We start from the raw sequence: 27,594 nt of genomic DNA, 5'->3' as shown, positions 1-27,594 counted from the left end.
CGCAGCCGCTGGGAGGCTGCAGGAGAGTCCGCTAGGGACCGGGCTCTTCCCGGGCTGGCTTCCCCCCAGCCCCTCCACCTTCCCTCCGGCTCCCCGGTGTTGGGCGGGTCCCGAAGCCCACCTTTGGGAAGGGAGCGAGGGACGGGCTCGAGCTGGGGGGCGGGGGGGCGGTGTTATTGTTTGGAAACGTGGGAGACACCGGAGCTGTCTCTGCTCGGATCTGGTTGCGGAAATAGTTGAGAAGAAGGGTGTACACCAGTCCCTTGCCCTGTGTAGACTGGTAGGTTTCCGTATGTAGGGGGAAGTGGATCGGCCTGGGAGGTTGCCCCTTGGTAGACTTTGAGCTGGACCGATGATCCGGGAGGTTGCCCCGCGTAGACTGCCAGGTTGTTCAGCTCGGAGGTTGCCCCGTGTCTGTAGACCCGAGGCTTGCCCTGTGTAGACTGGTGGACCCGGAGTTGTGGGAGAGTGAGCTAGACGTTTGCCCGGACAGCCGGTCCGAGGGGACGGGAATAGGGGTGGGGGCCCTGGACTCCCCGTGTTTGCCGAGGGGGTGGGGAAGCAGCTGCGGAGGAGAAGATGCCCCAGGGGCCGGGTGTCCCGAGGACTCGTGGGCTTGATGCGGAGGCTGCGGGCGCCCCGGGGAGCCTGGACCGGAGCGGAGCTGCCTGGGCTGCTGCTGGGGGTGGGGGCGCGGGAGGTCCGGCCGCGGTGACTAGAAGCTAGTGGGCAGGAGCGAGGTCCGGGGCCAGCGGCTGTGTGTGTGGTGGAGGAGGAGGAGGCGAGATCCCGCCGGCCCGGGTCAGGCCGGTGCGCTGTGGGACAGACAAGCTGCTGTCCTGGAGCCGGGATCTTCCGCGCCGCCTGGCTGCAGCTTGCCCAGGAGGAGCCCGGGGTCTGCAGCAGGTAACCGGGAGGTTTGGGTGCTGACTGGATGTCTTTTCTGCTTGGGAGAATGTCGAGTGCAGGTCATAGCTGGTGGAGGCCAGTGAGCTGCAAACTCAGGGTGCCACAGTGTGTGGGCTCACGCTGAAGTACTCTTTGGGCCTAGAATGCTTTGAACTGGTAGCTGTGGCTTGTGTTTGAGATGTCTTTGAAGTTTGAATTTACTTGGGTGGCTAAAGATCTTAGACCGGATGTGTCAGCCATTCGGTTTCCAAGCCATCCAACCCGTTAACTGCCACCACAATCCTCTCACCTCTGGGTGAGAGTGGGGCGCACTTTGCATAGCTTCAGCTCACCCCAGCTGCAAACGCTGCCACCTTACGAAATTCCAGTAGCAACAGCATGATATACTGTTTAAAATCTCAAATTCTTTTCACTTCCGCTCAAAGAACAGTGTGACTAAGAAAAATGATTAAGTTTTCCTTGACTTTTATTTAGTGACAACTCTAAAATACTCTTTTAAAGGAAATCATTAAATGTGAGTTGACTTGAAAAATTCAGCGCTGAGAAACTGCAGAACACGAATTGTTGAGAAGTTAGTGTTTTGAATTTTTTTTTTTAACGTTGTGGCATTGCACCGATTCTCCAGTAGGATGTCCTGATGCCTATTTAAACACCCACATATATAATTTTGATTTGTGTGTGTAAGCCTCTTAAATGAAAATCACTTCTCCAAGGAGTTTTCCTAGTTCTGATTTGTGGCTAGGATGATTTGACATAATTTTGCTGTGGGCTTGGTTGATTTCATTTATTTATAGCTGCAGTGTTATGACAAATCCTTAACTTAAAAAACATTTTAAAATACATTTAGAAATACTGATAAGTCCCTCAAGACATAATGAAAACAGAGGAGCCTTTAACTAGGTTTTTGCATAAACATCTTGTGTAAATGTATAACAACTTCTGCAGAGTACTGATTGTTATACTTAATATTTAATCTCCTTTGTGTAGTTTCCATTGGAGTTTAGACTAAATCATTAACTGGGAACAATATTTTTTTGTTGAAGTAAATTGTATTTAGGGTTAGAATTTTGAATTTTGTCGTCCAGAAATTAATTTTAATTTTTCTGTTCTGATAGAGATTTATAGCAATAAGGACACAAGCTTTACATGGCTGTCAGACATTTGAGATAAATTAATACCTGAACTTATTAGGCCACAGTTAGTATGTTAACACTTGTCAGATGTTTGGAAGTAGATAAGAGCAAACAGAGTAGAAATAACATGCACAAAAATGTTGATTAGCTAAAGACTAAGCTTTCCTCAGATCATGGCTTTAGAGCTGAAAGGGATTTAGAGATCGTTTAGTCCTACTCTTTCATTTTACAAATGAGGAAACCATAGCCTAGAAAAGTCATGACTTTCCCAAAGTCACACTGCTGGTAAGTAGCCTAGCCAGGGCTTGAACCATGGCTATTTTCAGAATACAGGCACTGAACAATTCATTCTTTCTCCTGTTTTGTAACCTGGATGTTTTCCTTTTGGTTGTAAACTAAAAATTGTACAAAATATATAATAGTGCATATCAAAATATTTTCTTGAAAATTTAATTGAATTCCCATTGGAGACATATTTTGTATGTTAGAATGAAAGAAAAAACATGTATAGTATATGAAAGTGGAAGGGAAAAATAATCTGCAAGGGCAATTAGGTACTTGGGGTAAACAGTTCAGTCACTTTAATTAGAATAGGTTTGTCAAGGTCATAACCATTCGTGAAGAATTTTGTGTAAATTATTTAATATTTCCCAGTTTATTTAACATATTCAAAGATTTCATAAGTACTTTGACACTGTGACTTAAATAAGATCGTCACAAGTTTTTTTTTCATTTCCCCTTATCTTGATGTCTTAGTTTAACCTTTCTTAATGTAAGTAGTAAAAGCTTGCTTTTAATGACACTTTACCTTCTCCTTTCCAGTAGTAATTTAAATTCTGCAAAGTCTCAGATTTTAAAAATCTGCTAAAACATTAATAATAAGAAAACTAAACATATGAAGAGAAGACTTACAAGACTTTGGTAGAGTAATGAAGGCATAAAAGCTAGTTTTAAGTGTTTTGTTGTTTTTAGGAGTATTTCCAAATATGTCTGAATTCCTTGAGCCCCAGGTAGTTGAGTTATTTCTGTGTTTTGAGTACAGCTTTTAGCTTTTTGATATAGAAAGTGTAATAAGCATATTTGCACTGTGTCGTATTACAGGTGCATTGTAGCTTTTTATATTTCTTATCCTTATGTTTCTAAAATGTCAGTGAAAGTTCCGTGCCTATAAATTTTGTCCAAGGGATTGGTAAATTATTCTTTAAGTCACAAAATTAAAGGGCTTTTTCTTTAGTTACTTAGTGCCTTTGAAGAAAAATTACAATGTTACCACTCTTCATTGAACAGGCAATTGTGAGTTTAGTGGATGTAAGGATTCTATCCTATTCTGACATCTTAAACCACCCACCCAAACTATCAATTTGGTAACCCCATGAAAGAATAAAATATGCTGTACCTTTTAGTTTTTGTCTAATCTAAAGAGATTTATTTTAGACTGCTTTCATAACTCTTGTATTCTTCAGCATGTATATCTTTTGTTTCTCTGCTTTTATTTAGAAAGGTAGCTAAACATTGCCATGATTGTTAACATACTTATAGGCATATCATATCGTTAGGAAATTGCTCAAAGAAATAATGAAATCATTATTTTACTAAAATTTTTGTGGGTGGCATTTATAAACTATAATACTAAAAGTGGGTAACTGCAGAAGTTAGAATTAAATTAATCAAAATGTATGGTTGTAAAATGTTTTAGCTTCTATTTTAAATTAAGACAATAACCGTAGTCACTAAAGACAGTTTATTGTAATGCTGAAAGAGAAAAATCAGGGGCAGAAATTGTTGCCAACTTTTGTTTTCTTTTCATATCTGATTTTGGCAAGGGTGACTGGTTAACCAGCATTCCTTAATGTATGATTTCTAATACACTATAATAACTCCATTTTGTTAGATACAAAAAACAGGAAGTAGTACTGTTCATTGATATTCTTTCAAGGCTTCATTACCACCCACAACCATAGTCTGTATTTTTTTAAAGTTTTCTCTGTATAACTTTTTTGACGATTAATAAAGGATACTAAAATAGGGTAAGAAAGGAGTCCTCCTCTGATTATATCTAGATCAATAAAACTAGCTGCAGCTTGCTCCTTTGGGGCCTGCTGATCAGTCTGTAGCACTTAGTTGTATTCATTCCAGAATCTGAAATGGAGAGAGGTGCTGATGCAGTAATGATGAATGGTTTGCTAGGAAGAAAAATATGGAGTTCCCATAAGGGATAGTGCCTTGAAGGAGAAAAAAGTAACGGTTAAATGCTGTACTGCTTTTTTGGGGGTGCTGAAGGGGTAAGTTGTCTTTTGAGGTAGAATTCTGAATCCTGATCAAATATGACTTTTTGCACTTATACTATGCTTACTTGTTTATATTTAAGATGTTTTCCTTAAACTTGGATATTTTCCTTTCCTTGATAACTGACTTATGGTGATCTGACTTTTGATTAAACTAATTTTAACTCCAGTAAAACAGAATCTCTTTGAAAAGAAATGAAATATTAAAAAGAGGACCAAAGTTTGTTTGCCCTTGCAAAAAAGTGACAGTTATAGAGAAAATTTTATTGGCCAGAATTGTTTTAATTCTTGTATAGCAGCATAATGAGATCAGCTAGATGCTCTCCTCACTTTGCTGAAGCATAAGGGAACACAGCTGTAATTTAAAGAATGTTAATTGAGAACATGCTCAAGAAAATGTTCATATAGCATTTGTCCTCTGGAATTAAAGTGGTTTATACAATAATATTTTTACAAGATGGCAAATACAATGTTTTAATTTTTGTGCTGAGATACCTTTCTCCCTTAAAATAGATCATTAAGTTGGTGATATTTGATATAATTTTCTAAAGACTAATTAGTAGATTGGCCCTTAAAAACATAGCTCCCTGGAACTTGCATATAAAATGTGCTTTGTGCCATAACCTGGACACACATGTGATAATAACATTAGAGATATTGCCTAATGTGTAAGCAAAACATAAGGGTGGGAAAATGGGTTGTTCTGTATAGATTATAGTGTTAGACTACAAGGAAAGCAAAATTACTAAATTGGTGTTAAGGTAATGCATATTGTTACTCATGGAGAATCTTAATGAGATCTCCAAACCATAGTTGCTTTTTTTGATTAAAGTCAACAGTAAATTATATTTACAGCTGAGTAGGTGTGTAAACCACTGGAGCCCTAGCATAACTGAGATGTTGCATTTTTTATTTGGGAAGATTCCATGTAGCCTTCAAGGTTAGCATGACACAGGGTATGTTGTTGTGAAGTTTATTCCTCTTTCTCTTTGTTTCTTTTGAATATTAGTGTTTCCTTCTTTTTTGGAGCGGGGGAACAGGGGAATAATCTCTCTTGTCATTGCCTAGGTCAGGATGTGTGCTACATTTCCAGTTTAGAGAGTTGGCAGAAGACTCAAGGTACTGATTAGTTTCAAATTGCCCCTGCCTACACACTTTGAGCAGTACCCACAGGATTACAAGTTTGGGCATGATATTCTCTTGCAAGAGAAAATCAAAATGGGGGTGTAGAAAGCAAGAAATAAGGATGAAATTCAATATGCCAACACTGGCTTTTAAGCACAGTTTTTATTACTAATAGCAATTCTTTTTGCTAATACAACAATGTAAGGAAATCTACAACATGCTCTAGTTTGCATGTGTGTGTGTGTTCGTCCTTCGTTGCCAAAGAATACCATGCCATCAGAGAAATAATGACATGACTTGCACTTGACTTTGTTTTGAGGGAGGGAGGGCTGTGCACGTCACCAGCCTCACTTCTCATTAAGGAAGAAATACTTGAGATTATTAATACTGTATAACATATTATATATGGTTGACTTGGTGCTTTATGATGGTAAGAAGTGCTCTAATGTTAGGATGTTTATGTCCCTTGGAATATAAAGTGAAATGATTTGATTGACTATATTGAGATAGCTGAACATTGTGGCAAGGGGGATAGGGTCTTTTGATTAAAAGCCACTAGAGAGGTACTTTTGAATGCACATTTCCTTCCCATTTCTCTAACTTTTGGAAGTGAGACCATTAGATCCCTTTAAGACCAGGTTGCTTATTGCAGCTGACATCCTTGCTTTCCTTCTTATTCAGTACTTGATCTGTACCCTTCATTGTCAACAAGACTTAGAAGACTGAGGTTTATGCTTACAGAAATAGACTACCATTAAGATTTTCTTTGTTACCAGAATAATTTATATGATACATTGCCAGATAAACGTCCAAATAATGTCCTTTAATTTGGTTTACCTAAGTGGTTAGCTTAGAATTTGTTTAAACTGAAGACCCTTAAAATTTTATTATGACTCATTTGGCTATAAACTGATTAAGACATTGAACTTCTTGAAGGGAAATACTGTATCTTTTTGTGACTTTTCATAAGTGTTTTATGCAGGTGCAATCCTGTGTCTCCAAATGTTAATATGTGTTGAAACTTAAGCAATTATTGGTAGTAGATAGAAGGGTGTTCACGTGTGTATGCATTGTGCCTGCATATAAACAAATTAAAATAGTGTAATCCTTTGAAATGGGTCCTGTCTTGATATCGTATGACTTCTCATCATCTGCTGTTCTTGTCTGTGTTTATATGGGGTAGGGAGAGAGTGCTGAATCTAGAGTTGGCAAAACCTGAAGTCATATTCTGCCTTAGTCACTTACTAGGCAAGTTGCTACACGTGGTGAACCTCATCTTTAAGAGGGGGATGATGATAGCACCTACCTGTCACAACTGTTGTGAGGATCAAATGAGATAAAACGTATAAAGCACTTTACAAGTCTTAAAGCGACATATAAATGTTACCAATTTTGTGGTTACATTTAGAAAGATTTGGAGTCAGAAGACTGGATTGAAGTCCATCCTACTCTCATTTACTGCCTGTGTCATTTTGAGCAAGTCATTTAACCTCTTTTGTATCTCAGCTTCCTTCTCTATAAAGGGTCAGACTAGATATGATTTTTAAGACCTTTTGAAATTTTAAACATCATATGATCCTGGTAATAAGATAGAATGAGTCCTTTGAATTTGAATATCTCAATATTTCCAGGACATGTAATTTCATTGGTATGAGTACTCCTTCCACCAATGCAAATGAGGCCACTCTGTAAGTTAGTTGTCTTTGAAAGTAAACATGGCTGAAAAATTCACCACCACCTTGTTAAGTCTCTCTAAACATAGCTGGGTTGATCTTAGAACCACAGACAAGTAGACCATCCCTGAGCCCATACTCAAGCCTTTCCAGCTTGGCAGAAGTAGCCTGAATTTGCTCTCACTCAGCTAGTAGAGCCTTTAAGATTGGAGGGTTACTTCTATGAAATACTCTTCTGAACAGAAACATTTAATTTCTATAAAAAAGTGTTTCATAGTTCAAGTTTTCACTGATTCATTCTAGTCTTTCTTAGATTAAATTAATGAAAAGTCTTGAACTTGGACTTAGAAACTTATTTTTTCCAACTCCTCTACTAAAATAGCAGTATCAGTGGGGAAATCACAACTCCAATTTCATTTTTCCTATCTGATAAATGGTGATTGTATAGGATCTAACAAGATAATTTATGGGAAATTGCGTTTGAGAATTTTACAGGAAGGTGGCAGTTATTCACAGTAGAGCAAATGTTGCGGACACAGGTTTCCTCCATTTTGATTTAAGAGAATTGTCCCCACCTTCCTTCCTCTCCTCAAAAATGAGGCATTTTTGGTTCATCTTTGAGTAGATGCTAGGTTTTTATTGGTATTTCTAAACACTTAGAAAAATGTTATTTCAGTGCTGAAGTTTTAAAAATGATACCAAATCTGACATTCTTTTCACTAAAACTCAAATTCTTAAAAAGCAAAGCAGTGGCAGAGAAACCTATGTTAAATACAAGATTCTTCTGATACTTTTAGTAATACCCTTTTGTGGAATCTAAGCTCTTGTATTGAATTCTGCTCTTCAGTAGGTGGTGTTTAACTGTTGGGTACAGAAATACTGTAGCTCTTATTAGTGTCAGACTATATTGGCCACCCTCTATATACCCTTTACAAAGACAAAAATACTTGTAAAAATTATCCATTTAGAGTGTAACATGTTGGAAGCTTTATTGTTTTGATACATTGTACCTTTTTTTGCCTCTTTTCTGTTGGAGTATTGGCCACAGAGACATCATGGCTACAGTAATGGTTCTGCAGGCTTGGCTGTTTGGGGAGGTAACTATTTAGGTCCAAGTCTTAACTCCTCTTTTACTGATACATTACTTTTGTTTCACAAAGCAAATGAATCACAGCACAAATAACTGAATATGCTGCATTTTGTATAACAAACTGATTTCAAAATTTTAAATGTGGTATGTCAGAAACCTAATACTATGTATATTGCACAATGGCCTTTTTATATGGACTTAGGTTAAAATATACTAGTTAGGGAATTAAATTTACAATCTGGTGACTACTTAAACATTACAAGGTTTCAAGGTGCATTGATCCTTCTCTTAAAACATGTATTATTTCATTATCCATCACCCTGTTTCCCCTCCTAAACCTAAAGCTACTTTTCTGAAGGGAGCAGAATGGAAAGGAAATATACCATAATAACAAGGTACTTCCAGTTACCAGGAATGCTAATACATTATCTGACACACTAAACAGTATTCATTAAATTTCTGCTATATAAGGTTGAGCTGTTTTCTAACCCTTAAGATAATAATACATTGTGATATGTTTCAAGCAGTTGCACTTTCTCTGGTGTGGGTATTTCACTAATGAAAGACATAACTCCCAGAAACCTTACTGTGCACTTAAGTAATATGCAATCAGCACCCATTTTCTTTTCTGTTTTTCTTCTTTTCTTGAGTTTTTGTGACTGAAAATGTTACCTAATGGCCAACTTTGTGGTGATGATTATTTTTGAACTCAGCCATACACAAAGATAAAAAAGAGTGTTTTTGAATCTGTGTTGGCATAGAACTACACCAGAATTCTCTCTTTGCATAGCCTTTTAAAACCCAGGGTTACCATCCTGTCAGGAGATGGCATTGGAGTAGGTCTTTTAGGGAATCTTTTGTTCAGTAATATGTAACTACTAATAAAAAAAACATAATTGAAAAAGATTTAATGAGGAAGTCAGACATTAGGTTTTGAGAAAATTTAAAAAGTTCAGTGGAATCCTAAGTTTTGTAAATTTTTATAAAGCAAATGATAGCTTTATTTCTGAGATAAATTCAGAGAAAATATTTTTTGGAACCTAGCAAATTATTGGTTGCTGCTAGGATTTGTATACTTCTGAGAAAATTGAAGCCATTTCTTGTGAATTCCCTCATCTCTCCTACTTCATACCTTGAATTTTTTTTTTTTTTTGCCTATTCTCTCTCTCTTTACTTTTGTTGATCTGAGGAAGATGTGTCTCTTCTTTTCAAGGCCAAAACTTCTACCTATTCCTTGAGCCCCACCTCTCCTTGTCTTCTGCAGAAGCTTGCTTGTTTTTACCAGTTTCTTCATCTTCCATTTCTTTGCTCTCTCTCCTCTTCAATTTCCTCTGACCTCCTGCTCCTCCCTTTGCCTTCTTCTCTTTCCTGGCTCCTTCCCTGCTGTCTATAAGCATGTCCAGGTCTCCAATATCCTCAAAACTTTAACTTGACTTTGACAGTCTTTTATCCTCTGTAAAGTGGATAAAGTGCTAGACCCTGGAGTCAGAAAGACCTGCTTTCAGATTCTACCTCCAACATTACCTGTGTGACCATAGATCAAACCATTTCATCTCTCTAAGCCTCAGCTTTCTCACTTGAAAATGTTGGATTTCCTCTGAGTTCCCTTTCAGAGTTAAATCTATGATCTTATCCCACAAAACTGGGCTCTCCAAGATTATTGAGAATTCTTTAATTGCTAAATTCAATGAAGAGTCTTATCTCAGTCCTCATCTTGTTTTAACATTAGCAAAGAGTATATTATTACTGTAGAAGGCCATATTCATTATATTAGTGTCAGTTGGTCAACAAATGGATCTCTTCTGCCTGGCATCCTTGAATGCCCATCTCGTTCAGCCTCCAACCTTTTCTTTCATTCTTCTTTGCTGTATCTTCCATCTCCTGCCCCCTTGATATGGATAGCTTGCATTTATTACAGTTCTTGAAGTTCCTTCATTTGGTCCTCATAATAACTAGGAAGTAGGTGCTATTTTTATCCCTTTTACAGATGAGCAAACTGAGGTTCACAGAAATTAAGAAATGCCCATAGTGACATAGCCATAAGTTTCTGAGGCAGAATTTAAACATATCTTGTAAATCCCAAATCTGTATAATACTTTCATCTTCTGAAGTCCGGGACCATGCTGTCAGCTTCTTACTTGGACATTTTCTCTTGGAATTCCTCCCACAGAAATCTCAAACACAAAACAGAATAAATACCTTCCCCACTTAAACTTGTTCTTCTTACTGTTGAGGCCATCACCATCTTCTTAGTTATTCATAACTTTAGAGTAACCCTTGACTCTCTTCCTCTTCCCCATATTTTATCAATTGCCTGGGAGAGTCTATCTTTATAACATCTCTCTCATTCATCAATTTCTGCCCTCATAGCTGCCTATTAATTCCAACATTCTAGAGTATCCCAAAAACCTGCTTTAAGCAAACTGAGTCTTTTGGGACATTATGTACAATAACCTAATTGTTCTTCCTCCTAGTCTGTTTAATCTCTCCTCCATGCAGCTCCCCAGATAATTTGACGAAGGTACAGGCCACACACTCCATTTCTCATACATTTCATACAAACTCCTCTGCCTAGAATTTAGCATCTTTACCACAGACTGTCTACCACTTACCTTCTACCCTTACTCCATATTATGGCCCTTCATAAACTGGCCTACTGGCCTATTGAACTTGACATTCTATCAGTCACCTCCACACATTTGCACAAGTTGTTGCCTATACCTGGAATATATTCCGTCGTTCTTTGTACCCTTTGGAAGTTGTTCTTTAAGGGTCAGCTCCTTGATACTTTCAGTTGATAGTGTCCAATTTCCCATGTATTTTATTATTTATTTTATTATATATTATATTTGTTTGTGTCCATGGTCTGCCTCCCCACCTCCAGTAGAATGTGAACTCTAAAAGGGCAGGAACTGTTTTTGTCTTTGTACCTTCAGTCCCTCTCATAATTTATACATATCATAGGCACTTAATGAATGGGAGGGAGAGAATAAACATTTATATAGTGCCTACTGTGTGCCAGACACTGTGCTAAGAGTTTTACAAATATCTCATTTGGTCATCATAACAATCTTACAAAGGAGATACTATTAGTATCCCCATTTTACAGCTAAGGAAACTGAGGCAAACTGAGGTTAAGTGACTGCCCAGGGTTACACAGCTTAGTAACTGTGTATCTGAGACTGGATTTGAGCTCAGATCTTACTGACTGTAGGCCCAGTGCTGTATCCACTGTGCCACCAGTTAATAACTTTAGCTACTATCTATAAAGACATAGGAAAAATGTCTACTGCTTACAAGAGGATGATGAGTTGTTGCATGCTAGGTTCTATATATCTATATGGAACAGACTTTACTGAGAGTCAGCCTCCTCATTGTCAGAGATGATAGAACATCTGTCTGTGTAGTGAATAGTTAATCCTGAAGAAAAGTCTGATTTCTAGTTGTCATTTTATGAAACCTCTTGAGGAAATGAACGAGCAGTGTAGTAAACCAATACCAAGTTCTGATTATGGTTAAATGTCAAGAGACAATGTTGGTAACATATTTGCATCCTCGAGAAGAATAAATAAGACAAGCCTAGCTTACTCTTTACTTCATTATACTATCATGAGTATTTTAAAAATACATTTGGGAATTATTTGATATGTACATTTCCATCATGAATCATTTCTTGAGAGTAATTCAACAATATAGAAAACATTTTAAAATGGAATATTTTCATTTTCTGCATTTAGTTAATAGTGGGCATGGAATTAGGCATTTTTCAATTTATCACACTTAAAATTATCTGGCCATTTCTTAAAAGCATGTTGCCAAACATGTCATGCTTTCTATAGTAAACTGAGAATACAATGCTAGATATGACAGATATTTAGTAAATTATTTTTAAAGTTTTTGATGGATTTATCCTGATCCATTTATACTGTGGTCTAAAGCATGTATCCTCTAGAAATTTGACTCACATTTGGAGTAGAATCTGATAGGGGAACAGAGCAAGGAGAACTGGACCATAGGAGGATCGAATCCCTCATATTGACATCATTCTCAGTATTTAGTCCATAGTACAGGTTCCTTGTTTACTGATGGCAGAATCTGTGGCCATTAAAAGTTTGTGAGAGCAGTGTAAAATTAAATTTTCCTATCCATTTCCACTACCAGTAGAGGGTTTTCTGGAGGATTTAAATAGTAGGAAAGGCATGAAAAACAAAACCCTCACTGCTGGGCTCAGGTCCAGCAAGGCAATTTTGCCATCATATAGGGAAAGTTTATATTCAAGGACATCTTTCTTTTCTCTCAGGTACTTCCTGGGCCAAAATTCTCTGATAACAAATAAAACAGTTAATGTCCAAAATCATCTCATCATTGAATTCAGTAGCCTGCTGTGTAACATGATCAAAAGTACATAGTGTGGTATGATGACATTTAATATTATATCCTTGATGAAGATAAATGCATACTGAGAATTTGTAGGTCTTATATTGTAATTATTTAATATCAGTACAGTAAAAGTTTAACTTCAGGAATATTTCTTATTCTAAGCCAAAATGACATGTTTAATTGTGTGTGTGTGTGTGTGTGTGTGTGTGTGTGTGTGTACTTTACTATAAGACTGCTTTTGGTTCTTAGGTTAGAGTGTCTTTCTGCAACTTAAAAGCAATAAAGCACTTTTGATGGATCTACTGTGTACAGAGTTCTGTTATGGTATGTAAAGTTTCAGTGTGATATTTTTTTCCCCAGGGTTTGATTTTTTAAAAAATGTCTTGTAATAGGTAATGTAGTACTTGAAATTTTATATATAGTCAAATCTATCTGCTCATTATCCACTTAGGATTATCTATGGCAAACAAAACCCCAGACTTAACTGTTAAATAATATCCTAGTGAGTTTACTCCCCCTTCAACCACATGAATTGGTATATATTTGGGGAAGGAAAATGTAGTGTGTTAAGTATTATTCTTTGAGTTTTTCTGTATTGAAAGTGGTGTTAGGCAAAAACACTAACTTTTTTGGTTAAGATTTGTAGTAAGATTTTGATTGACATATTTATAAGAGTCCTGAACTGCAAAATGAAGTGGTTGTATTTGATAACCTTGGAGGTCTTTTTGAGCTTTAAACATTTGACCCTGCACGTATAATGGTCTTATGATACTTCATCTTGCCCACACTACTTAAATAATGTTCCTTTTAAAATTTGTCCAGGCCTGTGCCTCCTACATTTTTAAAGCATTGCTTTTTACCAATCTCCTTCATGTAATAGAACCTTTGCTGTTTAAAAGAAGAAAAGATCAATCAATTATCATTTGTTAATTACTACATACTTAGGGATGTGTTAGCTGTGCTACAAAAAATTGGTGTTGAGACCCTGAGCAACTGTGAATTCCAGAGATTAGAACCATCAGGTAAAGAGGCAGACATGGGGACAGCTGTAAGTTGTATTTTGAGTCAGGTGAGTACTACAGATTAAAAATATTCACAGGTTAAAGTCAAGCAATGAATTCTATACCAGCAAGGTCTGGGAGAAAAATAGGGCTTCTTCCTTCAAGACACTACTAATCTAAAGCAAGGGTCTCTCAACTTGATAGTATACCCCACCAGTTAAAAAAATGTGTCCCCCTTTAAGTTGTCTCCAAGCTAAAAATATCTTCAGTGGAGGATCCTCATGCATTATTTTGATGCTATCCACTATACTCTTTATATGTGGTCTAACTGGGGCAGAATGTAGTGGAATGATCACTTCTCTACACCCTAGAGACAGTGCTTCACTTAAAAATACATATATATGTATATATAAATATGTATATTTAAATATATGCATATATACACATACATATATTTTTAATTTAGCAATCATCATAAGCAAATGTAAAGATTTCAGTATGTGAAGAACGAGAATTATAAGAGGAACTTGTTACTTATAATTTAAAAAATATATATATTAAATTTAACAAGATAGTGACAGTTTCACTATTTGAATTAGCAGCAATGTTTTTGTTTTCTTCTCTCATTGCATCATAAGATGACATTGACTTTGGCTATATTCTTGAATCATTGAGGCCAAGTATAAAGGCATTTATCCCTATTAAATTTCATCTGATTAATGGAGTCCTTGACATATATAGCAGGCATTTAAATGATTTTCATTCACCCCTTCCCCCATTTTCTAGCCCCTTAGGAACACTTTAGAGCCTCCATCTGTCATCCAGGTTTTTAGCTATCTTTCTGTCATATGCAAATTTGATAAGTACCATCTCTGCCTTTAACATTTTTGTTATTGACCTGGGCAAACAGAACTGAGCACGGATTCATGAGATAATTAATGCTGATTAAATCAAATAGTTAAAATGATAGCTTGGTTGGGGCCAAGAGAGGTGATCAATGAAGGATCTGAAGGTCTTGAATACAAAGCTGAGGATTTGTATTTGTACTGGGGTTGTATAAGTCCAAATTCAAATCCTTCAGTCTCATATTCAAGACTCTTCACAATTTAGTGACTGAAAGTGGGTATTAAGGAATGTGAAGTTTGTAATAAACCTGAAAAAAAGCATCTTTGTCAATCTAATTTTAAATTACAGAAAAAAAATCAAATCTTTAAAGACTTAATGGCTCATTTCAAAAGTAGATAAAATAATAGTGTCTGTTATTTGGGTAAGAACAAACTAAAGGAAGAGAGTAAATTTTTAAAATTATTATATAAAATCAAAAATAATTCTTGCAGGGAAGGAATTTAACTTTATGATGTGGGAAACAACACATAGGAGAGTAATGGGCCTCGAGTAGGCGTTTTGATTTGGGAAAATTACAGAAACTGGAAAGAATCATTTGGAGCTAGATAAATACATTATTATGAGGAGTAATGTCAGCTGATTTGTTGATTGTGATAATAATATTAACAGTGATGTTAGTAACATTTATGTATCACTTACTATACATGCCAGGCCCTGTGCTAAAGCACTTTACAATTGTCTCATTTGATTCTCACAACAACCCTGGGAAGCAAGTATTATTATAGTCCCCATTTTACAGTTGAGAAAACTTGAGGCAAACAGGTTAAATGACTTGTCCAGGATTACATAGGTAGTAAATATCTGAGACTGGATTTGAACATAGTTCTTCCTGACTCCAAGCCCAGTGCTCTATCCACTGTGCCACCTAGCTGCCTAATTATAATTCAAAACCTGGAAGGTAGTGGGTGATATATAACGGACAGCAAAGTGATTGATGAGATGCCATGACAACAGAATGAAGCATGGCTGGATGGGGTCCTCGATATAGTACATTACTGGATTGATCACTAGTTAAGGTATTGAGAAAGAGTGCCATTTGAGATATATATCATATTCTTGTGTTCTTCTGTCCCAGGTGTGGTGGACCTTTTACTTGTATTCAAGTGAAAATAGAAGTGGATTCCCAGCATGTTCCTGTGATCTTCCATGTTTATGCTCTATTGATAGAGCTAGTATTGATCAAAAGGCTAGGAAGAATTTTTGACTCTTGAAAGATGATACTGGGTCAGGTCAGGACAGATATGGCCCCAACCAGTATTGCTGGAGTGACTCCGTAGCAGAGGATCATCCTGTTCAAGAGAGGCAGTAGTCTCCCATGGAGTCACAGTTTAACTGATTCTGGTGTGATCTTTGAGCCCTTGGGGATCAGAGAAGGGAAGCTCCAGAGAGGAATGAATTCTCCAGTCGACTTCTACAAATGGGAGAGAAGTTAACTTGTGACTTAAGCTGTGGGCAGGGCAATTCTTTGAGTCAAGAGAAGTGTGATAAATCTGGAAAAAAATTAACCTGCTCTTTTCATAACCCAGGAGCCTTTGGCCTAAGTCTTACTTTTTTAATTTTTCATTTGGTCATAGAGCTAGAAAAGACCTGGAAGGCCATTGAGTCAAACCCCCTCAATGTCTAGATAAAGAGTCTGAGGCCCAGGGAGATTAAGTCTCCAGACAGCAGAGGTCCTCTGACGGCCCAAAGGCCCTGGCTGTGTCTTAGCACTGAAGACCTGCCATTAGGACCTGTCCCCATCGACGTTGCTGAGAGCCTTCTTAGAAGGGGTAGTAGCCCCTGGGTCACACTTAATATTGCCAGGAAAAATCTCAGACCTGCATGTTTCATAGATCAGCAGGAGAAAGAAATAAAGAAGCGTAGAGCTTGGCTTTCTCTTGTGAATATAGAAAGATAATATTTCTTATGCTGATAGAAAGACTTTAACATTTATGTGACTATAACTCTGGAACCTCAGCTTCCATGCTGCCTTGGGAAATTGTTGAACTGGGAGGATTTCCGAATCGGAATTTGGGAGGCATTCCCTGATAGAAATGTTAGATGAAATATTGAAGACAATACTTCATATGTTTTATGGGACAAATAGGCTTTTTTTGGATAGGCCTGGGAACTTAACCTTCATTAATTAATAATGTTTCTTTGAAAGCATGGACTCTTCATATACTTGGAGATTGCATGTATTTTTATTACTACTCAGATTAGGTAAGATCTAATGTGGGAGTGGAGAGCAAAATTCCCCAGATCCAAACTCTCCTCCCCTTACATATATATGACACCAGTTTCACTACTTAAAAATTAATTGAGGTTAATAAAATTTTTCATCTAAAATGTAAATGCCCCTCCCGAAGTCTTAAGTCTGTAAGAATTATTGTAGTCAGATGAAAACCCTCTCCAGGTTGTGATGATTACTCCTTTATTTTTCTTTGCATTCCTCAGTTCATAGTACTTCTTAAACATTCTCCACAAATGCCAAAGTTCTACTCATTGAACAACTAATTTATGCTTATGGATGGAATCAGTAAAAATAATCCAAAATAACAAAGTTATAAAATAATTTGTATTGATCTTTAGAATAGGTTGTGATTTTTAAAATAGATTTGTCTTCCTAAATATGTAAACCTATTTTGTTTAGAATTGTAGTACTCTGCATTCCCAAAGCAAATACCTACTACTAATAAAGGAAAAACCTCCTCATAAGTGAATTGGGTGATAATGGGAAGTCAGCCTAAGGTTAAAAAGTTTATCCTCTGCTGAATAAGTGATCCCTGAGGTCTGAGGCCTTGACTTAATTTTCTTTTTTGTAATATGCAAATATTTTAATGTTATATATTACAGTTGTTTGTGTTTATTTTATCCTTACTCTAGTGTTGTATAACTAGAATGCTACAGTCTTGGAAGCATTAAAATAGAGTAGCATTCAGAAGTTCATTCAGTTACCAAGATAAGAAGTGATCCTTGTCCTTACAAAACTTAGTTCTATTCAAAGGACCCTGATTTTTTTCTTTCTTTTTTTAAAAAAAGATTTAATTTTAGGGTTCCCTAAGTTTTTGAGTTCCAAATTTTCTCCTCCTCCCTCCTCTGCCCCCTTCCTAAGACAGCATGCAATCTGACCTAGGCTCTAGATCTAATATATTCACCTTAAACATACTTTCACATTAGTCATGATGTGAAGAAGACTTATAACCAATGGAATGAAAGAAAGAAGAAACAAAATAAAAAAGAGAGGGAGTAAATAGTATGTTTTGTTCTACATTCAGATTTTGTAATTCTTTGTATGTGGATAGCATTTTTCATCATGAACCTTTTGGAGTTATCGTAGAATCTTGCATTTTGGAGAAGAGCCAAGTCTATAAAGTTAGTCATCGCACAGTGTGGTTTTAACTATGTGCAATTTCTCCTGAATGCTCACTTCACTCAGCATCACTTCATATAAGTCTTTCCAGGTTATTCTGAAGTCTGTCTGCTCATCATTTCTTATAGCACAATAGTATTCAATTACATTCATATACCACAACTTGTTTTGCCATTCCCCAACTGATGGACATCCTCTCAGTTTCCTGCTCTTTACCATCACAAAAAGAGCTGCTATAAATATTTTTGTGTATATATATGTTCTTTTCCCATGTGTGTGATCTCTTTGGGATATAGCCCTAGGAGTGATATTAGAACCTTGGTTTTAAAATAGCCTATATGATAAATGCAAAGTAAAGGTCCAAGCAGAGTGCTTTGAGAAATGAGAGGAGCAACGATCAACTCCAGGACTGGGAAAAGGGAGGGCTAAGGATGTAGAGCAAGGGCAGTTAGGCCTTGAAGAGTAGGAGGAAGGAACTCCTGTAGTTCAGATTGGTTGTTGAAGAAGTTGGTGCAAGGAAAGACCGTTTGTGAGTGATAATGTAAGCAAGTGAGAGCAGGATAAGAATGGTGTATGGAGAGGAGTCTGGTTTGATTGGACTAGTATGTGAGAGGAAGTAGTACAAAATAAACCTAGAAAATTACATTGCAGCTACATTGTAGAGAGTCTGGATTGTCAGCTTCAAGAGTTAATATTTTTTTGGTGGGAGGCACCGATGGTTTTTGATAAGAGTAGTGACATGTGAAAGCAGTACATTAGGAAGATGATGTGGACAACAGTGGTATGGAGCATGAATGGAAAAAGGAAGAGACTGGAGGAAGGAAGATATTATAGCAGTTTAAGATAAAGGTATTGAAGACCTCAACAAGGGTGATGTCAGTAACTGGAAAAAATAAAGGAAAATAAAGGCATTAGGTGAAGACATAAACTTTTGGCAAAGCTGGGAGTGAGAAGTAATGCTGGTGACAGAATCAGAGTTTAAAAAGATCTCACTAGGCCAGAGCAATGGGTCAAATCTAATAATAAAACTTTTAATAGGGATAAATGCAAATTTCTGCATTCGGATTTTAAAAAATCAACTGCAGAGGTGTAACATGGGGAAGTCACAGCTACATTTTAAATGTTAGCATACATTTGTTAAGTGATTATTATGTACCAGGTACTAGGTACTGTATTTGCTAGATAAGAGAAATACAAAGACAAAAATGAAACTCCCTGCCCTCAGGGAGCCTACTTGGGAGCTGTGGGTTAAGGGTTGGTGAGAACAGCATGTAGACCAATAATTCAAAGTAATTTCAACACTAATGACTTGTAGGGGTGGGGAGAGTGCTCCAGAAGGGTCTCATGTACAGTAGGAGGTAGCAACTGAGCTATACTTTGAAGGAAGAAGTTATAAGGGACAGAAATGAGGAGTTAGTTCATTCCAGATATATGAGGGTATAGGCTACTTGTAGCCATGAAGGTGGGAGATGGAGTGTCACATATGGGGAACAGTCTTGCTGGAATAGTTGGGTATGGGCTTGGGGTGGGGGAGAATAAAATGAAATGGGAAAAATAAATGAAATTCAGAGTCATGGAAGACTGCAAATCTAGGACAAGGATTTTGTTTTATCATGTAGGTAATAGAGATCCTCCACTGAAGAATTTAAAAATAAAAGTCCTGTGGGAAATGATTTAAGAGCATGTTATCAAGTGTCTCTTGCCTCTCAGGAGTTGTGTAACATTCTTCATTGTTTGAATTCTGTGATTTTGATTGATATATTACTCATGGTTAAGTCTTCCAAAATTATTCATTTTACATTATACTATAAATTGTTTGATTCTCCTCACTTCACTTTGCATCGGTTCATACAAGTCTCCCCGTTTTCTCTGAAAATTGCCTCTCCTATAACTTTTCATAGCACAGTAGTAATAATCCATTCCATTCATATACCACAATTTGTTGAGATGTTCTCTAAATAATAGTCACCCTCTTAGTTTCCAGGTTTTTAGCCACTGAAAAAATGGGGTGTTATAAATATTTTTATGTATAAAGGACGTCTTCCTCTTTCATTGTTCTTTTTGGAGATATAGGCTTAGTAATGGTATAGTATCTTTAAAAGCTTTATATTTGTACAATTTCACAAATTTGGAGTTCCAAATTGTTTTTTAGAATAGGTAGGCCAGCAATGAGTCTATCAGTGTGATTCTTTTCCAGCAATCCCTCCAGCATTTGTCCTTGTCTGATGGGTGTGAGGTAGAAGCTCAGGGTCACCTAAATTTGCATTTCTTTAATTGTTAATGATTTGGAACTGTTTTTTTTTTCCTTATGGCTAGCAATATCCTGGATTTATTTTCTTGAGGATTGCTTATTTTTATCCTTTAACATTTGTTACTTGGGAAATAAAAGCTAGTAGTTATCAATTTCATCTGCATGGGTAGAAAGAAAAAAAATCATATCTTCTGATAACACAATACTTTCCCTGATTATATCTCTAAAAGATGGGCATTAGTTTTTGGACAGGGTGCTATATGCTATATCAAGTCTTTATTTCTCTCATTGAATTTGTATTAACATTTAATAACAATCAGAAAATTAGTGGAGTATCCTTGTGTGGATGCTTCTCATTTCATCCCAAAGGTTTACTTTATATGAAGCTAATGTCCTTTGGAACTCTTCACGTATAAAATAGGGTGTGGAATTTATTTTTAAATAAAGCAATAGTCTCTTGGTGAACAAGAGTAATTATGTGTAATTTTCTCTCTTTGCAAGTTTCAACAAAGGTCCCTAGAAGATATTTGTATTTAGATGGGTGGAAATAATCAGTGAAATAGGCATTGATGCAAAATAGAGCTACAAGGAAATTGAAAATTACACGGATTTAGAGGGGATGATTGAGGAAGCTGAAAACTTGGGTCAGGAACTGTTGCAGTCCTGAGCTGTCGCAGGGAATGCATAGTCATCGAGACCTGTTGGGAAGTTTACAGTTTAATCTTAGACAGTTCCAAGGAATTTTGTAGGATATTCCTCAAAATCAGGTTGGAAATTCAGAGACCTTCACTGGTCATTAGTGTTGGTACTTTAATGTTCTGTCTTTTACTATACATACATATTAAATAAATACATCTCGAGTGGTCTCACAGCTACAGTGGAGATATTTGGGCAGACATTTGGAGGTGCTAGGCAGGCAGCACTGTGACTGGATTTGGAGACCATCTGAATAGAGGTGAAGATTGAAGTTATGGAAATGGATGTGATTGCCAACAGAGATCATGGCAGGAGGGAACAGGCTGAGGACAGCCTTTAGGGATGGACACACACACACTCTCTCTTAAAGAAGTGTGAAATAAGAGACTAAGGAGTCATCTTAGAAGTTGGAGAACCAGGAATTTAGCAAAGAGTCTAAAGTCACTGGATTAGAGTATATGGAGGATAGTAAACTATAAAAAGAATGGAATTCTGGGAAAAGTTGAAGTTATGAAGGACTTTGAATACCAAAGAATTTTACATTTCATTCCGTAAGTCAGAGATGTCATACTCCCAGCCTGTAAAGCTCAAAAGTGCAGGCCGAACCAGATTAATAAGTAATTGGGGAGTGCTTAATAAAATAAGAATAAACTGTAACAATTTTAGTTTGAGACTTTTCTAAGTCAGTATGCTGCCTTTAAGGATCCCTTTCTAGTTAAGTTGTCACCTCTGCTCTAGGCTCTAATTACCACTTATATTTATTGAACAGGAAAATGACACTTAAAAGGTCACTTGGGTTTCTGTGTGGAAAATGGGCTAGAGGAGGGAAATAATTTGAGAGACAGAGACAGAACTGGCATGCTATTATAGTAGTCCAAGCTTGAGGTGATGGCCTGTATTAGAGTAGTGGCAGTCAGAGAAGTGGGGTGGTGAGGGAGAGATATTGAAAAAGGTAGAATCTTGCCAAGATAGCACCAGACTAATTCAATGCTGATAATGCACTAATGTGCGTAGATTTTAATAGTTTATAATATGTTACTATTAATACATTTTAAAAGTTTTTTTAACATGAAAAATTAAAGACTACTAGATATCCATAACTGTATTGTGCTTAACTTTAGCATATGAATCAATAAATCAATAATTTGATGGCTGATGTGTTTTTAACAGATACTGAGAGTGATTTAAATGAATTTGACTTTTACTTAAAATTTGAATTTTTAAAATCTCTAAGAGAACAGAGTTGTTTTGATTTGGTTCTGTAAAACAGGTTTGGAGTTGATTATCTCCAAGATGTCTTCACTTCAGAACATTCCATAATTTTAGAAAACTCAAAATTCTTAGCTCTCTGTTTTTGGCATCTTTACCACTTTTAGTACCATATGTAAAGTTATAATATGTCTTAAAAAGATAAGTCTTATGATTAAATAATTTGGACAACTAGAAACTTTGTGATTATTATTTATCATTTGATGTCACATAAAGGTAAATATTCTTTTCCATGATACTTGAACATTTAATTAAGTTAGAATGTGAAGTATTATAATTAAGTTTAAAATAGAAATTTTAATCCTTTTCCCTACTGAGTTTCTCTACTACTTGAACAATAAGCTCAACTATGTAGGACCTGTATAGAAACTGGAAAATGTTTAATTAAATTAAAAGCTAATCTGATTTTTAGAATAACATTTTATTCCATAGATTTCATAATTTAGGAAAAAATTTTCATTTTATTAAACTTACAGTTTAAATATTTTCCATACAACTACCCAGCAGAAATCATATATATTCTGTGGCAAAATTATAGGTGCATAGAAGTTTAGTGCCTTAAGAAAATTCACAGATTATAATCTATTCCATTTTTCTTATTTTATAGACTGAGGAAATGGAGACCCAGAAAGATTGAGTTGCCTTAGGCCAGCTGGCTAATTAGGGGCAGAGACTGAACTTACTTTTCTTTTCTCCCAGAATCCTGGACTTTTTCACTGATTCCTCATTGTCTCTCTGTGGCCAGTGGAGGTAGTCATTCCTAGAGTCATGCTTAAATACTCATACTGTTTCTAAATTTTTGAAATATTTACACTTAATCCTTGCTATTTGTCAGAAATCTGTTGGAAGTAGTTTTATTTTTGCACTCTTTAGATTTTTTTTTTCCCAACTAAATTGTTTATTTAGAAAATAGAAATGACTTGACTACTCATCCTCTTTATTCCACCCCTAGCACCTTCCTCAAGAATAAATGATTGTTGACCAAAACCCTCCATGCTTTTTGGTGTGTAACACTGCGTGAAAAAGGCATGTTGGTAAAGTATGCTTTAGTAATAATAACAAAGCATCTAACATTTATGCACTGTTTCAGTGTTTTACAAAAGACTTTATATGCATCTTACTAGATCCTAGCAACAAGCTGTGAAATAGGTGCTAATTCTATTATCCCCATTTTACAAATAAAAAAATAGCTAAGAAGTAGCCATGGCCCTAACGCAGGAGGGAGGGGAGGAAGATTGTCTATGGCTGTGGGACATTGTATATGATGTCAGATTTTTGTGATGTGTTGATTGGTTTTCCCAGATGTTTTTTCTTCCTCTTTTTAAAAAATTCTTTATTATGAACAATGAATCTCAGGACTCGAAGAGTTACGGGGGGATACCTAGTCAGTATAAAGACAAATATATTTAAACATCTATTTTTAAAAAGAAAAGTAGTCAGAGGTGGGATGTCAACTAAAGATCTTGCCTGAGATACATATACAAATGACATTTAAAAATACTTTAAGATTTTTAAAAGTGCTTTTTATGCATATTTCATTTGGTTCTTAAAACAATCCTGTGAGATTGGTATTTAACAGGTATTCTCCTTTTTCAGATAGGACTGAAGTTAGGAGACTTGCCTATGGCCACAGAGCATGGTTATGTTAGAGACATCAGGGCATATTAGAGTGCCGCATTTGGAGCCAGAAAAACCAGCTTCAGATCCTGCTTCAGATACTAGCTCTTTGACCCTGAATCAGTTTCTTAGTCTTCCTTGGCCTCACTTCTTCATCTGTATGAGAGGGTTGTACTAGATGGCCCCTAAGGACCCTTGTGATCCCAAACCAATGATCCTAAGTGTCAGAGACAGCAACTGAATCCAGTTCTTAACTGACTGCACATTCTGCATTTTCAGTGAGTCAAAAAGCATTAACCAGACCTCCTGTGAACTAGGTTATATGCTGTGTTATAAATATAGACAAAGGCAAAAAAGAAAAAAAATAGTTCCTGCTCTCAAGGAGCTCACAGTCTAAGAGGTAGAGACTATGCAAACCAAGTAAGTACAAAACAGGATATATACAGGGTAAATTGGAAATAATCCACAGAGTAAAGGGACTAAGATTAAGGAGGACTAGGAAAGGCTTCTTGTGGGAATTGGAACTGTAGCGGAGACTACTATGTCACAGGTTGTGTGTCTTCTATACTTTTTATATGTGTTTTGCTCAGGGCAGAAGAATGGCATTTATGTTTGTATCTCAATAACAACTTACATGTTTACCAAGGAAAAAGAAAAAATTTATAATACTAATAAACATATTTATAAAATTGTAGGTAGTTCTTTACTTCTGAAAAACTAATAATTATTTTTAAAAATTTAAAACCCAGTTCTGACAATGTGTTTGAAATATTTACCATAAATAAAATATTTCAAATCTTAGTGATTCATGAAGAACTACCAAATTACTAAGGCAAATTTATGCTTCCTTTTTCAAATCTACTTAGATACACAAAATCAGAGCTAGAAAGGACCTTTGATTTCATCCCTAGATTTTAGAGTTGAAGAAACTGAGAACAGAGATAACTGTAAGATTTTTTCTTGCCCCTAAATATTTATTGAAACCATAGATTTTTTTTTCTTTTATCCCATGGAACATTCTGATGTTAGAGGTGAAAGTATTAACTGTTTATTCCTTCACTACGTCCTTGATAGTTGAAAAAGAATTTAGAAGCATTTTGAAAACAAACAGGACTTTGTTCTAGTCCCCTTCCTTTATTGTTGTATATCCTTAATTTTTGGAAACAGGTAAACAAGGAAAAGGATGCTAATTTTTATAGTACTCAGCTAAATATGTGTTTCCTCTAAGTGATGTTCTTCCTGTCCTATCTGATAAATCCTACATTGTAGGGAGTTAAACTGAGATTTCGCTGAGTCTTTAACAAATGGTGAAAAGTTTTCTTTGCAATCAACAAATACGTTAGAACTTTAGGAGTTATAATAACTAATTATTAGGAATTATAGGAGTGGAGGGTGGAATTCAGTATAAGCTAAAATCTGGGTCTTATGTAAAGATGTTAAATTAGTAAAGTACTGATGGGACCTCATTATGAAGCATTTTCACCAAAAAGATAGTCCAATGATTTATAACCAGAGGACATTATATTGAGTCTCTAGTGAGTGTTTTTTTGATTGCATTCTTCCTCAACTGAATTGTGACCTTATGGCTTCATTTTATAGATAAATCTTGAGAAGTTTAGCAGTTGTAGTAGAGTGTTTTTATCTGAAGATGCATGTAGGAAACATTTTTTAAATTATATTTTTTCATTGAATATTTCCAATTACATTTTCAGTTTTGACGTTCACTTTTGAAAAATTTTGAGTTCTAAATTATTTTTCTTTCTCCCACCCCTCCCACACCCATTGAGAAGGCAAGCAATATATAAGTTATACGTATGAAATCATATAAAATATAATGCCATATTAGCCATGTTGCCACACACACATAAAGTGAAAAAAGTATGCTTCTCCCTGCACTCAAAGTTTATTAGTTCTCTCTCTAGAGGTGGGTAACATTTTTCATCATGGGTCCTTTGAAATTATCTTGGTTCCTTGTCTTGATCGGAGCAACTAAACCTTTCACAGCTGATTATCCTTACAATATTGCTGTTACTTAATGGAGATTTTTCTCCTGCATCTGGCTCACTTCACTTTGCATCAGTTCATGTAACTCTTTTCAAGTTTTTCTTAAAAACCATTTTGCTTATCGTTTCTTATAGCCTAATGGTATTCCTTCACAGTCATAAATCACAGTTTGTTTAACCATTCCCCAGTTGGTGGCCATCCCCCCAATTTCCAGTTCTTTGCCTCCATAAAAAGAGCTGTTAGAAATATTTTTGTACAAATACGTCCTTTTCCTTTTTTGGGGGCGAGAACAGTTGGGGATAAGGAACTAATAAATGTCTGAGGCCAGATTTGAGCTCAGGTCCTCCTGACTTCAGGGCTGGTGCTCTATCCACTACACCACTTAACTGCCCCTCCATTTCCCTTTTCTGTAATCTCCAAAGAGGTCTACTAGTGATCTTACTGGGTCAAAAGGGATGTACAGTTTTATAGCCCTTTGGGTATATTTCCAAATTGTCTGCAAGAATGGTTGAATCAGTTCACAACTCTACCAGCTGTTTATTAGTGCCCTTATTTTTCTACATCTCCTCCAGCATTTGTCCTTTTCCTTTTCTGTCATATAATCCAGTCTGACAGGTGTGATATAGTACCTCAGAGATGTTTTAATTTGCATTTCTCTAATCAGTAGTTATTTCGAACATTTTTATGTGATTATTGATGATAGTTTTGATATTTATTCATCTGAAACCTGTCTATTCATATCCTTTGACCATTTATCAATTGGGGAATGACTCTTATTTTTATAAAATTGGCTCAGTTCCCTATATATTTGAGAAATGAGACCTCTATCAGCTAAACTTATGGTAAAAAAAATTTTTCCCCAGTTTCCTGCTTTCCTTCTAGTTTTGACTGCATTAGTTTTAGTTATGCAAAAAAAATTAAGCAATGTAAGGGAAGAAGAGCAGATGAATTTGAGATTAGTAGAAGTAAATATTTTATGACCAAATTTTGTTTTTCTCTGTGGCTTGAAAGCAAAAATTTTTTTAAAAAGAAGAGCTGTATTTGAATATGTGATATATTCTGAATTCCACACCTTTTCACCTCTCCATCAATCCTAAGCTCCCTGCTGGTTTTAAGATAGCCAATTTAAATTAAAGGAATGAATACCATAATATAGAGATACAAAATCAAATCTCTTTATTTTTCTATCTCTCCCTTTTGGTATTATTGAACCAAACACAGTTGTGTGCTCTATTGTAGATGCACTCTATGGTAGAAGTTACCGTCTAACGTGTTTCTGTAGACTACTATATGACATCCTGGTTTTACTAGTGGAATGATAACTCACCCTGCATAACAACTACCATTCTCTTTGCAGTGAAGGAAAAAGAATAGCTTGCTTGTTATACTTTTCAATATACAAAGTCAAGTATTTTTCTCGTAGTAGCCCTGTGAGATACAGAAGTATTATCTCTATTTCACCAGTGAGGCTACTTTAGTTGCAGAGAGGTTAAGTGCCTTTCCCAGGATAAGCAGAAGACAGAATGCATTTTTGACCAATGTAAACTGAGTGCCCTTTACACTCACTCTAGAGCCAGCTCTCCCTGTTTTATGGTCCATGTTTCTTCAGACTTTGCAGTGGAAGGAGTGCTAGCTTAGAGTCAAAGGGTCTGTATTCAAGTTCTGAATTTGCCATTTCTTGCAGGACCTTAGGAAAGTCATTCTTCCTGTGGGCCTCAGTTTCCTCCTCTGTTAAATAAAAGGATTGGACTGACTTTAAGGCCTTTTTCATCTCTGTGACTAGGGAATATTCTAACTTGGACTTGTTGGGGTTCTTGGATTTGTTTTATTTTGTCATTAGGGTGTAAAAAAGCAAGAAAATAATCTCTTCTCCATGGCAGTCATTAAGTTTCTTGACTTCTAA

General features: G+C 36.2%; 1 protein-coding gene across 2 annotated transcripts in view; it reads left to right on the top strand.

The window, feature by feature from the left end:
* The window catches only part of MAP3K1 (mitogen-activated protein kinase kinase kinase 1), a 73,834-nt gene that overhangs the window by 578 nt on the left and 45,662 nt on the right, over positions 1 to 27,594 (top strand). The window contains exon 1 of one of the 2 annotated variants that reach the window (XM_072605596.1): positions 179 to 280. The exons of the other annotated variant lie outside the window; for it this stretch is intronic. The gene's annotated coding sequence lies outside the window, so the exon portion shown is untranslated. Of the gene's footprint in view, positions 1 to 178; positions 281 to 27,594 lie in introns of those variants that run through there. 2 annotated transcript variants of the gene reach the window in all.

The sequence above is a fragment of the Notamacropus eugenii genome, chromosome 4, assembly GCF_028372415.1.
Source record: "Notamacropus eugenii isolate mMacEug1 chromosome 4, mMacEug1.pri_v2, whole genome shotgun sequence".
Classification (NCBI taxonomy): domain Eukaryota; kingdom Metazoa; phylum Chordata; class Mammalia; order Diprotodontia; family Macropodidae; genus Notamacropus; species Notamacropus eugenii.
The sequence above is the reverse complement of the archived record's forward strand: the minus strand, read 5'-3'. Positions and strand labels throughout refer to the sequence as shown.